Genomic DNA, 7,131 nt, shown 5'->3' with positions numbered 1-7,131 from the left:
ATGTTACAATCTTGACTTTAAGACTTGTTTTGGAACGAAGTATGATTGACTTCTTGATTTGACCATTTCTTCAATCTTTGATTCCTCTTCTTGGACATACAATTGTACCAAGACTCACTTAGAGGATCAATTGAGATATGGTTCTTAATCATTAAGACCTATCATAAAGCATAAAAGGTACTCTCCCTTCTTCTTAGAATGGAGAAATTTTTATCTCTCCGCCTACTTGATTCTTCTTATTCGTTTTGCTATTGATCTAAACCCTTTAATCAATTCAAAATTACACTTAATCTTGTAAGTGTAATCATGTTTACTAAGCCTTTAGTAAATCATGACGAATATCTTTGTTACTCTTATGGTGAACTTGATCAACACACAACTTTGTGTACTCGATCTCCTAGTCCTTCACTTGACACTTTGTCAACGAATTAGTCTAATTTCCAAAATATGAAATTTCTCATTCATCGTGCAACCAAGTTGCATGATTCCAAGTTTCGGTCCAATTGAAACTTGGGCGATGAGAAACTCTCCCTATTTGGTAAATTCTTGACATTTCCATAAATAACATAACTAAGAATCATATCCATTCGTTGTAGAAATATGCAAACATCAATTTTCATAACAATTTCATTGCAAGGAAGTAAACAAATAAATAAGTAATAAGTGAGTCAAAATTTATTTTATTTATAAAAGCAGCGGAAAAACATTTGTCCTTACAATGCAAAATCTATTGAAAACTATGTAAAAGGAAATTTTCTAACAACTCTATCATAACTATCTAAGCTCAAAATCCAATCTTCAAGTCCATGCGATCGAGATCCATCACTTGTGATTAGATTCATCTTGCTCTCTTATCAAGCTTCCTTTCTTTTCACCGATCCTAAAGCGTAGTCATACTTTTGACTCTCCCATCTCTTAGAACTCTTAGGTAAGTAGGGCAACTTCGTCTCCAATGCCCCTTCTCTTGGCAATAAAAGCAAATTGACTCCTTTGGAACAACACATGGAACTACTTCAGACATCGCCTTTCTCTTATGATCAAACTTTTCGATCATTGCATGTCTTCCATTGCCATTGTCTATATCCATAGAGGTCTTGAAGGCAGATTCACCAATCAACTTTGCTTTTCTATTGCGCCAAACCATTGATGATTTAGTAGCAATAAGCATATAGGTGAGATCTATAAGGGTCACGTCGTAGCTCATCATATAGTACTCTCTTACGAACTCACTATATGAGTTAGGAAGTGATTGAAGAACCCAATCAACAGCCATCTCTTCACCGACAACGGATCCCATCATTCTTAACCTATCAATGTGTGACTTCATCCCTAACACGTGTGCACACACCGACTTGCCTTCTTTATGTTTACTTGCCAAAAGGGCTTGAGTGATATTGAACCTTTCAATTTTACAATCTTGTGGGTTAGGGAGAATAATTGGAGGAGGAGGAGGAAGTGAAGCATGATTTCTTGTTCCTTGATCGAATCGAGGAATATCATTTTCATGTGGAATGCTTGTTCCACGGGATTTGAGAAGACCATAGTTGTCAAACTTTGACATCGGGAGAAAAACGAATTCAAGTTAGTTGATTGATTGAGTCCTTGGTAAATCACCCAAATGAAATTCCAAGGCTAGGACCCAACACAATATTCTACAACTCGGGAGAGGGATGCCGTAACCCAAATTGAAGAATATTTGAAGGTAAGTGAATGACGATTCACTAATTTCCACCATGAAAAACGAAAAAGAAATTTAAGTTTTAAATCTATGAAAATTCCTAGATCCTTTGAGATTCATTGAACATTTCAATGGCATGTTTAAATCTCGATATGCCCCTCTAGTTTGTGATTGGGATGCCGAGGATCACAAAGCGGGTGTGAATAACCATGCAAACTACATGGTGCCCTCACATGTTACAATCACCTATTCGATGTGCCGGTAAACCACACACGCTCCACCGAACTATGACAAACATTGAGTCACCCTTTGCTACCTTTGCTTAGAACCATTTAGTGTGCCGGTAAACCACACACGCTCCACTAACGTCTTCGCAAGGGCACAAAGTGTAATTTCATGGAATTGCATCAATTCACTTTTGCCTAAGTAACTAAGATTGGGAATTTGAAAAACATTTAGTTACTTTGTATTTCATTATACTTATAATGGAAGGTTTCGTCCTATCCTACCCGTTCGGCTAACGACCCTCCACTAGTCAAGAGTGCGGTGGGTAAGAGTGGATACCCATTCAATCGCCATTTTATAGGCAATTTCCTTAAACACCCCTTATAGACCAGCTTCGTGAATGAGGCCTACTAACGGTAAGACTGACTTTTACTCATACATATATATAATGTTAGACTTTTAATGTTATATATAGTATAGGGCGTATTTTATACTTTTAAAATACTATATGGTTAACTTTAACAATTACAATTTTAATTCAATTAAATGGTTAACCTAAACTTTTATGGATTTATTAAACCACTTTTAATTATACTCCTTAATTAATTAATAAAACCATAGGGGTGTGATTTGAACTTTTCAAAACATTACTAGGATTTTAGAATTTAACATTTCTTAATTAAACTTTTAATCAACTTTTAAATTCCAAAACTTGATGGCAAGTTTTGAAACATTTCAAAACATTAGGGTTTTAACTATTTAAATTTCAAAACTTCAAAACTTTTGGGTTCAAATTTAAACTATAAAACCTAAAGGGGAAAATATGAAACATTTCATAACAACAAGGATCAAACAACAAATAATCTAAACTAACATTTAGTTACATAATTATCCATATTTGATTTGTTTAATGATTTCTTGCAAAACAATTTATCAATTTACTCAAAATAATTAATCAATTATCTTATAAGGAAACAATTATCTTATTAATTGATAATTATCTTTAATTAGATCAAGAATATAGTCATATATATCATAAAATCAAATTTATATTGATCTAACATGATAAGGTAACTATCCATATGCAAAAACAGCAAGAAATCCCGAGATAAGCATTATCTGATGAGTTGACTCGTCGAGTCAGGCATGGACTCGTCGAGTCCAGCCTCCACAATCCAAAAAATCGAATTTTTCAGTTATACAATGCATCAATACAATTGAAACCAAGCTAGGCTCTGATACCACTGATGGGTTTTGGTCATAAGACATCCTATGTGCTCATACAAACCCTAATGCTAGGATCTAGGTTTCTCTATTGTACATGCTTTGAATCCAAGACTATAAACCCTAATTCTAGCATACATATAATCATATTAACATGAGAATAATTTTATAGTGTTACCTTGATTGTTATGTAGCAATAACAATCCTAATTCCTCCTTGTATTGACTTTGGAAGGCTTAGAGTCACAAGTGTCACTCCTCTAATGGTTCGCAAACACCAAGAGCAAATGGAGAAGGTATAAAGAGAGAGGTGAGAGGTTAGAATTCGTATCTAGGACCTCTTGGGAAGGGATACACGAATTCATGACCCTAGGGGTGTTTATATAGGTGTAGAGATAGGGTTTCAGTCATTATCCTTATCTAGTTGATTATCCATTAAGCAACCAATAAGATAATCCTTGAATCCTTATCATACTCGAATTCTAAGGCTTTCCAACCTTAAATTCGTCCACCATATAAATAAGATAATCCTTACCTTATTTTGTAACTATCACATAGTTACAAATCAGCCCCTCTAGTTTAATTAATTACATTTGATCACAAAACTAATTCTTAATTAATTATTGACCAATATTAATTAAACAAATATGATTTGTCCTTTAATATATTATTCTTATAACATATTAATAAATCATATTATCCTTTCTCTCTTTATTCATTTCTCCAATCAAGTTGCTTTGGTGAAGGCAACCCAAAAGGACCATGCACCATCGGGTCAAGTACATACCAAAATAGTTATGGACTTAGACACTAATCCAACACATCTTTGATAGGTTATGGAGACTCTGAGAACTAAATTCTCTAAGTGCGAGTTCTGGTTGCGCAAGGTGCAGTTTCTGGGGCACCTTGTCAACTAAAAGGGATATTGGTTGACACGGACAAGATTAAGGGCGTGATGCAGTGGGAGGATTCAAGGTCTCCATCCGAGATTCGTAGTTTCCTTGGTCTAATTCGTTATTATTGGAGGTTTATCTAGAATTTCCCCAGGATTACAGTTTCGTTGACCAGATTGACGAAGAAGTCTGCTTCTTTCCATTGGGAGCCTGAGCAGCAGGCAACGTTTGAGTCTATGAGGCAGAAGTTATATGAGGCTCCGATCTTGACTCTGCCAGAGGGTGTGGATGATTTCGTGGTGTATTGTGATGCATCAATTTTGGGATTGGGTGTAGTTTTGATGTAAAGGGGTCGTGTGATAGCTTATGCTTCGAGGTAGTTGAATCCTCATGAGGCGAATTATCTCACTCATGATTTGGAGTTGGGGGCGGAGGTGTTCACCCTCAAGATTTGGTGCCATTACTTGTATGGGGTTCATTATATCATTTACATGGACTACAAGAGTTTGAGGTATTTGATGAATCAACCAAAACTAAACATGAGGCAATGTAGGTGGATATATGTGGTGAAGGATTATGATTGTGAGATCCTTTATCACCTTAGGAAGGCCAACATGGTGTCCGATGCTCTTAGCCGCAAGATGTCTGGTATACCGATTAGGGATGTATTTTTTAGGATAACAATGATTACCCCACTCTTAGAGTAGATTCGTGAGGCTCATGTCAAGGCTATTAAAGAAGAGCACCATAAGAATGAGCGTATAGTGGGTCAGGTGTCCTCTTTTGATTATGATAGTCGGGGATTATTGACCCTTCTTCTAAGAGTTTGTGTTCCATACTTCGGGGGTACGTGAAAGATTTTGATGGAGGAGGCGCATAAGTCGATGTTTTATATTCATCTAGGAGAAAAGAAGATGTATAGAGACCTCTTGCTTGATTATTGGTGGCCCTACATGAAGTGGGATGTGGCCTGGTATGTGGAGAGGTGCTTAACTTTCAGGAAAGTCAAGGCCAAGCATTAGTGGCCTCACGGCAATATGGAGCCATTGGGTGTTCTCGTATGGAAATGGGAAAAGATTAAGATGGATTTTATCACGAAGCTACCATGGACCGTGCAAGGGGTAGATTTGATTTGGGTAATCGTGGACCGATTGACCAGGAATTCGCATTTCATTCCTATTCAGGAGAGTATCTCTGTGGAGAAGTTAGCAGATGTCTACATCCAGTAGGTTGTGGCACGATATGGGATTCCAGTCTCAGTGGTTTCGGATCGGTATGTTCAATTTACTTCCAGGTTTTAGAAGAGGTTCCATGAGGATTTGGGTACTCGGTTGCTCTTTGGTACATCTTTTCATCTGCATACTGATGGTCAGAGTGAGCGGACTATCCAAACCTTGGAGGATATGTTACGGGCATGTGTACTGGATTTTGGCGGTAGATGGGATACATATCTCTTGTTTGTTGAGTTTTCTTACAACAACTACCATGGTAGTATTGATCGACCTTATTTTCAGATGCTCTACAGGAGGAAGTGTCAGACCCCAATTTGTTGGGTTGAGGTCGTTCAACAAGTTATAGGTAGTACGGAGGTGGTGCTCCGGACTACCAAGTTGATCCAACAGGTGTGCGGGAGATTGCAGACCGTGCAGATCCAACAGAAGAGTTATGATGATAGATGTCGATTAGACTTGGAGTTCCAGGTTAGGGATATGGTACTCTTGAAGGGGTCACCCTGGGAAGGTGTCATCCGGTTCATGAAGCGGGGCAAGTTGGGCCCCAAATATATCGGTCCTTTCAGAGTTATAGCCCGGGTGGGCAAGGTTGTGTATCGTTTGGAGCTACCTGAAGAGCTCAGCCAGATCCACAACATTTTTCATGTCTCAGATCCACAACACTTTTCATGTCTCTCAGTGCTTGGTCGATGATTCTGTAGTAGTGCCGTTTGAGGACATTCAAGTGGATGAGGTCATGAATTACATTGAGAGACCGATTGCGATTCTAGACAAGAAGATGAAAACCTTGCGGAACAAGGTAATGGGACTAGTGAAAGTGCAATGGTAGCATCGGAAGGGGTCAAAATGGACATGGGATCCTGAGGAGGAGATGAAAGAGCATTATCCATAGTTATTTGTGGAGGCGTACTTCGAGGATGAGGTCTGATTCAAGTAGTGGAGAATTATAACGTCCAGTTCCCAGATAAATTCCTTAAGTTCTTTTATATTTAGTATTTTTGCATGAAAGGTCATTACTTTGGGCATAATTGTGAACTACATTGAGTGTAGCTCATTAAACTTGATCTCGTGTCCCCCCTGAGTACGTTGGGCGTACCTAGAGTAAGTTGGGCGTACTCGTGGCGGGGACAAACCCTAATTTTTGGGTTTTAGACCCTATAAAACATCATTATCTTCCTTGATTTTGCCCTTATATTCAGCCTCCATCCACTAAAGCATTCCCCTCGAAACCATATCCCCCATTTGTGAGATTATTGAGCCTTTGAGTGATTCGGTATGTTTTTGGTGCTTATTAAAGAAGAAGAAACTCATTAGAGATCTGTTGATGGGCTCGGAGCTTGTAGATCCAGAATTTACTTATCTTGATCATCCTTCTGGGGGTATAAAGTCCCAACCTTTATGGTTCATTGCTTAGATCTAGTTTTGCTTAGGGTTTTGGCATATTTTGGTCCCATGGGTTGATTCTTGTGAGTAAAAGCTACTTCTCAAGCTTAGGTTAGCATCCATTAATGTTTCTGAGCTCCCCTGCGCATCAAAAATTGTATCTGATGTCTTTGGTTCATCGATGCATGAGTTGTTGTTCTTAATATGAAGTTAGAAGGTTAGAATTTGGTTTTGGGCTTCTTTGAGATCTCTGAGTTGGAATGAGGTGAGTCTTTTCACTGTACTTATGGATCGAAGGCACCAATGTTGTCACACTAGATTATGTTTGCAGAATGCTAGTTGTCCGTGTGATACTTGCATGTTTTTTATGCTGGGCGGGGCCCGTTATAAGAGTTAGGGTGAGGCCCGTTATAGTCATTGGTCGGGGCCCGTTATGCTGGTAAGGGCAAATCTCGTTATACTCATTGGGTAGGGCCTATTATGCGAGTTAGGGTGAG

This window comes from Lactuca saligna, chromosome 1 (genome assembly GCF_052625555.1).
Source record: "Lactuca saligna cultivar CGN05327 chromosome 1, ASM5262555v1, whole genome shotgun sequence".
Classification (NCBI taxonomy): domain Eukaryota; kingdom Viridiplantae; phylum Streptophyta; class Magnoliopsida; order Asterales; family Asteraceae; genus Lactuca; species Lactuca saligna.
This window is presented reverse-complemented; position numbering follows the sequence as displayed.